Genomic DNA, 9080 nt, shown 5'->3' with positions numbered 1-9080 from the left:
TCCCTGTCCCTGTCCCTGTCCCTGTCCCTGTCCCTGTCCCAGCATCAGTCCTAGTCCCTGTCCCTGTCCCTGTCCCAGCCTCACTCCCAGTCCCAGCCTCACTCCCAGTCCCAGCCTCAGTCCCTGTCCCTGTCCCAGCCTCAGTCCCAGTCTCAGTCTCAGTCCCTGTCCCAGCCTCAGTCCCAGTCCCTGTCCCAGCCTCAGTCCCTGTCCCAGCCTCAGTCTCAGTCCCTGTCCCTGTCCCAGCCTCAGTCCCTGTCCCTGTCCCAGCCTCAGTCCCAGTCCCTGTCCCAGCCTCAGTCCCAGTCCCTGTCCCAGCCTCAGTCCCTGTCTGAGCCTGAGTTTCAGCTCAAGCTTACAGGACACACAAGATCCCAAATCAGCCACCAATTCATCAGTATTCTCCAGGCAGCAGGAGACTGAGGGGGACGCGTGGCACATCTCCCACAGAGAAACACAGAAGACATCACAGGCAGAAAGGATGAGAGAAAGAGAGAAATAGAGAGAGAGAGAGAGAGAGAGAGAGAGAGGAGGGGGGCCTCTATAGTTGGTAGTCAGCAGGCCAGGTTAGTATGATGGGGTGGTAGATTGCTGGCAGCAAGTGAAACACTCCACAAGATGATGGGAGTGCAGTAAAGTGTCAGGGTCCATGATCGCTGGCTGCTCTTAGGTAATAGCCCCTCCCCCTCCCCCTCCCCCTCCCCCCCCCCGCCCTCAGAGCCTCTCGTGTGGAGGGAGAGGATGAAAGTGCAGGGGGAAAATAATTACACGTAATGACACTGTTGTCTTGTAGCGTTATGGAGATGTTCTTGAAGTCAGCGAATAGGAGGAGTGAGCGTCTTGAGGCCACTCTCCCCCCCCACCTCCTCTCCACCCCCCCCCCCCCCCCCGGTCCATATGGCCGGTAATTACACACGTCTTATTGAAGTCCTCCTCTCCTCTCCTCCACTCCTCTCCACTCCTCTCTTTCGCTCCACCACTCCTCTATTACACAGAGTGACACTCCTAGACATCCAACTGATCAGCCACCTCCATCATCTAAATCGCCCCCCCCCCCCCCACTCCCCCACTCCCCCCCCAACCCCAACCCCCCCTGGCTTTGATGTCAGACTGCCCTCACACACACACACGCACGCAGACAGGAGGACACATGCTTGTGAACAGATACACACGCACAATCATATCCGGGACGACACACTTGCACACACATATGGATCTCTCTTCCTCTCTCAACTGCCCAACGAAGAGGCCTTGTATCCTGAGCCAAGAACACAGAAATTGTAGAAAAACAAGTTCGATTCTGAGCAAGCTGTTTACCTGACTGCATTAAAAGAGTACCAGAACATTACTATACCAGATGCTTTCATCGGAAATAATACTGTTATTACCAACAATATCATCAGTTAACAGACTTTAACCAACAATATCATCAGTTAGCATATGGTCTGAAATCCAGCACTTTAGACACTGGCTACCTACATAGAAACATAGGACCGTATCGCTGATCATCTGGGAGGAACTATAGAGTCCTCAGGTGGGGCTTGGGGGTGAAGTGCTCTCAGTGTGTGTGTGTGTGTGTATTAGAGTGTATGGAAAGGAGCAAGAAGGACATCCTCAAAGCCCTTCTCCTCGTCACAGGGAAAAATGACCCTCTGCGACACGTGCACACACACACATATTCACAGCTGTGCGGGTGGGTCTTGTTATTTTTCCTGCTTGTTGTCTTTGATTGGGTGGGTTGTGTGGCTCTCCAACGACGTGTGTGTGTGCGTGTGCGTGTGTGTGCACCATGTGGTTCTGTTCTCAGTCCCCTCTTGGCTCGGGCCTGATTTGCATTCCTTTGTGTGTGTGTATAAAGGCACCTATTCTGAGGACAGAGTTTACCAGCTGCCGTCCAGCACTAGTCCTTATTAGAGCCTTGCTGCTACTCTGAGAACGCCAGCACATGTTCAACACGCGCTCTGCCCCCCCCCCCCCCCCCAACACACACACACACACAGAACTAGGATGCGTCTGTGGAGAGCACCAGCTCTACCAACCCCAATGTGGGTAAAGGTCATCATCTCTCTTCCTTTTCACTCTCCCTCCATCAACATGTTTCTTCTCCCTCATCCTCATTGTCCACTCCCTCTTCTCATCCCAAAATGACCGCAGCCGGATCTTCCTCTTGGATAGATGAACCCTTTCATGGAGGATGGAGTGGTCTTCTTGCAGCGGTCTTCCAGGACTCGTGATGACTTGAGTGCAGCAGGAGCCAGCGGTGTCCTGCGTACGCCGAGTCAGACAGGTCCTGCGAGGGTGGCGAGACAGAGCAAGCAGGCGAGCCTTACAGGCTGCCACAATGACTGAAATTCCTGTAGGGTTAAAGTCGTACAATAACGACAGCCAATCTTGGCAGAAGGCCTAATAATAACAAACCCCTGTGTCTAGCAGCGTTTACGCGGAGGAGGGCATGCCGACAGCCTTGAGTCTCACAAAGAGAAAAGAAGCAGATGTGTTTTTGCGACCAGAAGCGTTGAGCTCTCTCCTTCAACAGGCTACCAATTGCTGTGAAAGTGAGAACAAAAAAAGAACAAAAAAAAGTCATTCCGAAATATGTGGCATACCTTTCAGAGAGAGTTGGGCTACTGCACCTATTCTTGCTGGTGCCATGGTCACAAACGGAGCACCGTGCTTGTTATTACCTTTAATTGGAAAAGGTATGTGTGCCGATGCTTGTTTTTGAGCATTTGTTGTTTGGTGTGTGTCTGTTTCCGTGTACTTATGTGTATGTGTGCATGTCCATGTGTGTGTGTGTGTGTGTGTGTGTGTGTGTTGAAGGGCCCTGTGTAAGGCAGGGTTCTGGGTGACATGTGCTGTTGGAACTCCAGGATGCAGATCAGGTCCTCAGGCAGTAGCTGGCATCTGCTCAGCTCCACTGCTCTACAGCATCTGTGACCCCCTTTACACTGACACACACACACACGCATTCAAATGGTTGTAGCGTCAACACAGTATTTAACGTCATGCATCCCCTGATGTCATTCATCAATCACTTCTGCACAATTGCAGTGTCTTCTTTTTGAACCTGAAACGGAACCTGTCCACCGCGACCGACGATGTTCAGACTGGGACGGAGACAGACGGAGACAACTCTCCCGTCCTGTAATTGTCACGTCCTCTCCTGTCCTCTCCTCTGTTGTGTGTGAAGAGGGCCCATGACACACACTCCTCCACGGTGTCGTTCAGAAGCTCAGCCATTGTTTACCTCTCTCTCTCTCTCTCTCTCTCTCTCTCTCTCTCTCTCTCTCTCTCTCTCTCTCTCTCTCTCTCTCTCTCTCTCTCTCTCTCTCTCTCTCTCTCTCTCTCTCTCTCTCTCTCTCTCTCTCTCTGTCTCTCTCTCTCTGTCTCTCTCTCTTTCTCTCCGTTTCTATGTCTCTCTCTCCCCCTATTAACCCGTCCTCTTTTGTCTGGCTGCTTTGCATTCATTGGAGCTGGATTGTTTACGCCGTGAATAGAATGCTAGTGGGAAGAGCAGCACATGCTGAGGTCGGCAGGACGAGGACACTCCACGCCGCAGACGAGCCGCCCTCACGGCCCGGCCACGCCACAGCGAAGAGGGCCCGCGCCAGCCTCATCAGACACCTATCTGGAAATGAAAGATATGGTAATGGCAGGTGATAATGACGTATCTAAACATTGATTACTAATGCCGCTGAACAACACGAAGAGGGGAGGAGAGGACATCTAGAGGGAGCGTAGAGAGGGTACAAGAGAAACACATGAGAAAGAAACAAAAGACACAAGTGGGGAAAGGGAGACAGAGAGAGAGAGCGAGAGAGAGAGAAGCCGAAAGAGGGAGAGAGAGAATCCGAAAGAGGGAGAGAAAGGGAGGGTTGGGGCGAGGCTGGGAATGAGCGAGGGGGAAGTGAGCGGCGGAAAGATGGCGAGACAGCCAGGTAGAGGGGGAGAGGGGGAGGGAGGGAGAGAGAGAGAGAGAGAGAGAGAGAGAGAGAGAGAGAGAGAGAGAGAGAGAGAGAGAGAGAGTGAGAGAGAGTGAGAGAGAGAGAGAGAGAGAGAGAGAGAGAGAGAGAGAGAGAGGGAGCGACACGACGAGACGTGTCATTCTGAGCTTAACCACATCAAAAGGTGTGCAGTGTGGTAATGAAGTGTATTCTTCCGATGATGCGCCGCAGACCGCGGGGGGGATGGGGCGAGGGATGGCAGTGAATAGACTCCCTCACCTCTCTCTGCATCGGCCACCATTATCCTGACGGTGGTGGGCTCCCGGGCGAGGGGAGGACATGATGAGGAAGGACCGCTGTCACAACACAAACAGAAGAACATGTATGGTGAAAATCAGATTTTTTTTCCTCCACCCTCTATGTTCAGCAGGGACGAATCGGGCCCAGGAAGAATGATTTGCCTACCAGAGCTTGTACTAATTACTTTAATGATGTCGCCATGGTAGCGGGGCCTGCGCCGCCCTCGGTCAGAGGCTGATAGGGAAACCAGAGTTCAAAGGTCACTTGGCTATCAGCTCATTGGTGAGCATCAGCTTAGGTCTGGGACTAACTCAAAACCAAGACCAGAAATAGGACCAGGACAATGACATATGGTTGATAGATGTGACTAACCCAACAGGGTCAACAGGGCTGAGAAATGATCACGCAGAACCTTGCCAGTCCAGTCTCACTGCCGCCTGCTCTCCCAGTCCACCTCTTGCTGCTGTTCTGCTTTGGGGACCATATGGAGTGTTTATGATGTGCAGCATTTGCCTTCAGCTCCAGGGGTTAGTGAAGCCCAGCTGACACGGTGGGTGAGCTGGCACGCTGACACACACAGATGTTCCCTCTCATGCCCTCACGCCTGGGACCACGGTTCTCCCCTGCTCTCTTCTCCTCTCTACTATTCTCCTCTCTTTCCTCTCCTCTCCTCTCTGGGCTATTTGACAGTGATGTGTTGTGAAGGCCAGAGGACATAGGGGAGTTGTAACAACATCAGTGCGCTTCGCCAGGTTTTCAAGTCAGGGACATGTCTTATTATAATTACTACCTAGACCTTATTTATTCTTCTGAGGAACTACTTGTGCACTGGACAGTCATGTCCTCTCTCCTTCTCCTCCTCCTCCTCTCCTCCTCCCAACCCCTGGAGAGATGGAAGGGTGGGGGGAGAGGGAAGGAGAGGAGAGAGGGGGGGGGACAGACATGGTGGGGGTGGTGGTGGAGTGTGTGTGTGTGTGAGGGGGTTGTGAATCTGCAAATCATTTATTTACGTTTGGCATCTGCATAACGAGGCAGTCAGCCAATGGCAGCCGAGGCAGGGTGGCATGCCTTCAGTTTTAATGGGCGAGCCGAGGAAACTTCCAATCCTTCTTGACATTTCTCATAGCGAAACAAACGTGCTCTGGGTCACAGTGTCTATTAGGAAAATAAGAGACGAGCAAGTCAATTATTCTCCAATGACTGGATAGCCAGGGGACCTCATTATGGTGATCAGACCGCGGCCATGCTGCCCAGGCTCTCCTGTGTGTAGCTCCTGATTATGCTGGGGAAGAATGACATGGCCCTTTTCCACTCTTTATGGTACACACACACTCACTCACGGACACACACACACACACACACACACTCAGAAACACAGACAAACTCACATCGGCAAACGTACGCTGTGACACACACTTAAACACACACATGTACACACAGAGACATAGCCGGAGTGGAGTGTCTGGCCAGCCAGCCAGAAATTGTTGACACGTTCAAAAAAGTGCGAGGCGCTCTCATCCAGCGGAGTGCTGAGGTCGGAGCTGCTGATAGGCTGACGGGGTCACGGAACTGGATGCTTTGGGAAAACATTAGTGGCAGGGGCACTGCGAGCTGTCATGCCCACCCTGGACACAGGCCCCTGGGGAGGCAGGAGGAGGGTTGAGGGGTGAACAGGAAGGGAGGAGGGGGGGGGGGGAGGAGGAGGAGGATGCGCGGGTTAAAAAAAGCAGAGCCTGGGGTTTGGTGGGCGGAGTGGTGCATGCTGGGATGCCGTGTGCGAGATGGCGCCACGGCGTGCGGCTGCTGATGTGATGCGGGCAGGCAGGGCGCGGGGGGCGCGGCTTGTCTTTCCTAGTGCCCGCATAGTGTGTGGCACGGCTCCGCTGCATGGGCGATGACACGCTAATTAATTCATGCGAGAACCTATCTGGACCACTGCTGATTGATAACCAGCCATCTTATCAAAGCCAGAACTGTCATCCAGCTGTGTAAACCTACACCAGCTTGCACAGTTAGGTTCATATACAACGCTTTTGTTTCAGGTGGCAATGAAACAATTTATTTTATTACTTCCATAAAGCAATGAATATGAACCAGTAAGTATGTGCCAGAAAGACAGTGATTGTGAGTCCAAAGAATAAATATTGATATTCTTTCCTTCCCCCCTCACTTTTCAGAGCGTTTTTGTCCGTGAGAAACTGCTCATTCACCTCATAGAAATTCCTCCGACGTTGCCGAGGAGCGCTGGGGTTATTGAAAACAAATCACAAACGTTTCTTTATTAGTCATTGATTCAAAATGAGTCTGTGCCTCCGTTTGATACCGTCCTTTGCATGCGTACACCGTTCCTCTTGTCTCCACGGTAATGGCGCGCTATCCAGGGGTGGGGGTGGGGGGGGGTGGGTTAGTTGTGGGGAGTTGTGGGGGGGCGAGGAGGGCGAGGAGGGTGCGGGGGCGGGGGCAACTCCTCCAGTGGGTGTGGCCTTGGCGGGCACTTTCCCATATCTCCCATATTGCTCCCTGAAACATGAATGATTGGATTATTTGATGACAGCTTATTTCTTAAATTTGTTTCGGCACCATATGTCTCTAATGCGCATCTGTCCAGGGCTCCGGAGTCGTGCCCTGGGGTCTGGTAGGACGCAGGCAGCCTCTGTACCTGGGGGGCAGGAATGGCTAGTGAGCCCTCCACCCCATCCTCCACCCCCAAACCCGACATGCACATGGCACTGGGGGAGGAAGTGCAGCAGACCGCAGTCTAGCGCATGTTGAAGAAACATCTTTTTTATTGCCTCACCCTCTCTTTCACCCTCTCTCTCGCCCTCCTCTTCAGATGGTGAATTAATAACAGCGCTGCAGGCAACGCTGCAGTTTGCGAACATCTAGCAAGCCAAGCAGAAGAGGAGGAGGAGGAAGATTCCTTCGCTTCTCTAGCTATTTTCCGCTTCTTCCAATGGAAGTATCCTTGTTATCATAATTGGTTCCTTGGGCCTGTTGGTTCCCTACGTCCCCCCCCCCCACACGGTTCTAGGAGCAGCCCCCCAGACATAGACAATGCGGGCAAACCTAACTAACTTTAACCAGCCTCACCAACCTGCGTCTCTGCTCTCCAATTAGTTCTTTAATTGTTTTGGCAGCACGACAACCAACATAACCTACGTGTAACCTACATGCACAGGCCGTGCCCAGGGGGTCGGGGGGGGGGGGTCGGCGGCAGGGGTCATTTGTTGTCACGGCACCGGGTCATGGTGGTGTGCTCGGGGGATGAGCCAGGGGTCTCGCAGAGCGTGAGATCACTAACGAGCCTGTTGCTTTCACACCTCTCGTGTGCACGCAGCGTAGCGTCTCTGCTCTGTGTCCATACGCTCAGGGAGCGGGCCTGTCAGCCTGCGTGTCACCAGCCTGGAACAATCTGCATATTGGCCACAACCTCCGGTCAGTCACCTAGGAAGAGGAGGACCCACACCCTCTTCCCCCCCCTTCGCCCCCCTTCGCCCACCCCCCCCTCCACCTCCCCCTCCCACTTCCCCCCAAGAAACACACACACACAGTCACACTCTCACACACACATCACATATGACCCCCTTCCACACACACACACACACACGCACGCTGGGTAAATAATATTCTTGCTAAACCTGTAATCAGAAGGAAGATGACCTTGCTCAATCTAAGTTTGAAATACAGAAGGAGACAGCTCTTTTGTTTAATTCAGCCTTCAGGGGAACTTTTAATTGATGTCTTACAGCTCTCAATGGCTTTGAGGTTTGAAATAAAACTACAATTGAGATACATACTCAGACAGGCAAACAGACAGGCAAATCCACTAAACCCAATTAAAGAGGTTGAGAATTATGTAAAGACCTCCCTCTCTCTGTGAATACAAGTGTCAAAAGTAATTACATTTGTGAATTTCCTAATTCTACAGCCAGTCAATCATTATTTGCTTCATATAGACACATGTCAACACATGCACACACATGTGTGTGTGTTGAGTTTGTGTGTGTGCCAGCTTGGTGACTGTGGTCTAGTTGCCCTATGAGTAACCCTGTCTGGTCCAGATTCTTCCTGGCCATTTAGCTTGGCTAATGGCCCCTGTATGTGTGTGTGTGTGTGTGTGTGTGTGTGTGTCTGTGTGTGCCTGCTTGGCCCCGTTCTTCGCTCCACTAGTCACATGTCAGCATGATCCTTCTAATGTCAATATTGGGACCTTGGCCCCGCCCCCTAGGGTACCTAAACAAGCTCTTTAATAGATATACTGTGCTTCCTCAAGGCCCCCTGCCCCCCTACCCCCTGGTTTGGTTTACAGGGGGAACAAAAGACTATTAGGAGAGAGAGAGAGAGAGAGAGAGAGAGAGAGAGAGAGAGAGAGAGAGGGAGAGTGAGAGTGAGAGAGAGAGAGAGAGAGAGAGAGAGAGAGAGAGAGAGAGAGAGAGAGAGAGAGAGAGAGAGAGAGAGAGGAGAAAAGAGAAATTTAGGAGGGGGATTCCAGAAACTGGTGACATTGGTCAAAATGTCTAAAATTACAAAAAGTCTGTGTTAGGGAGAATGGTAAACAGGTAAACAATGGTCCAACAATGTCATGGGCCCTTTTCACTCACAACACAGAATTTGTATAGAATTCTTCTCTACAAAGCTGCCATTCTCTCATCTCCTCTCCTGTCCTCCCTTGGTATCTGGAACCTTTATGCACAGGGAAACCTTATTGGGTAAATGGTTCTACTTTATTTCATGGACATTCCCTCCTCCAGGTCTTCTGTGCTGGATTCCAACATAGAACTGGCCCAAGGCTCTGGAACAGCAGGTTTTTGGCAGCAGGAATTATCGTGACCCCTT

Source organism: Hypomesus nipponensis, chromosome 2 (assembly GCF_054491055.1).
Source record: "Hypomesus nipponensis isolate SF chromosome 2, ASM5449105v1, whole genome shotgun sequence".
NCBI lineage: Eukaryota > Metazoa > Chordata > Actinopteri > Osmeriformes > Osmeridae > Hypomesus > Hypomesus nipponensis.
The sequence above is the reverse complement of the archived record's forward strand: the minus strand, read 5'-3'. Positions refer to the sequence as shown.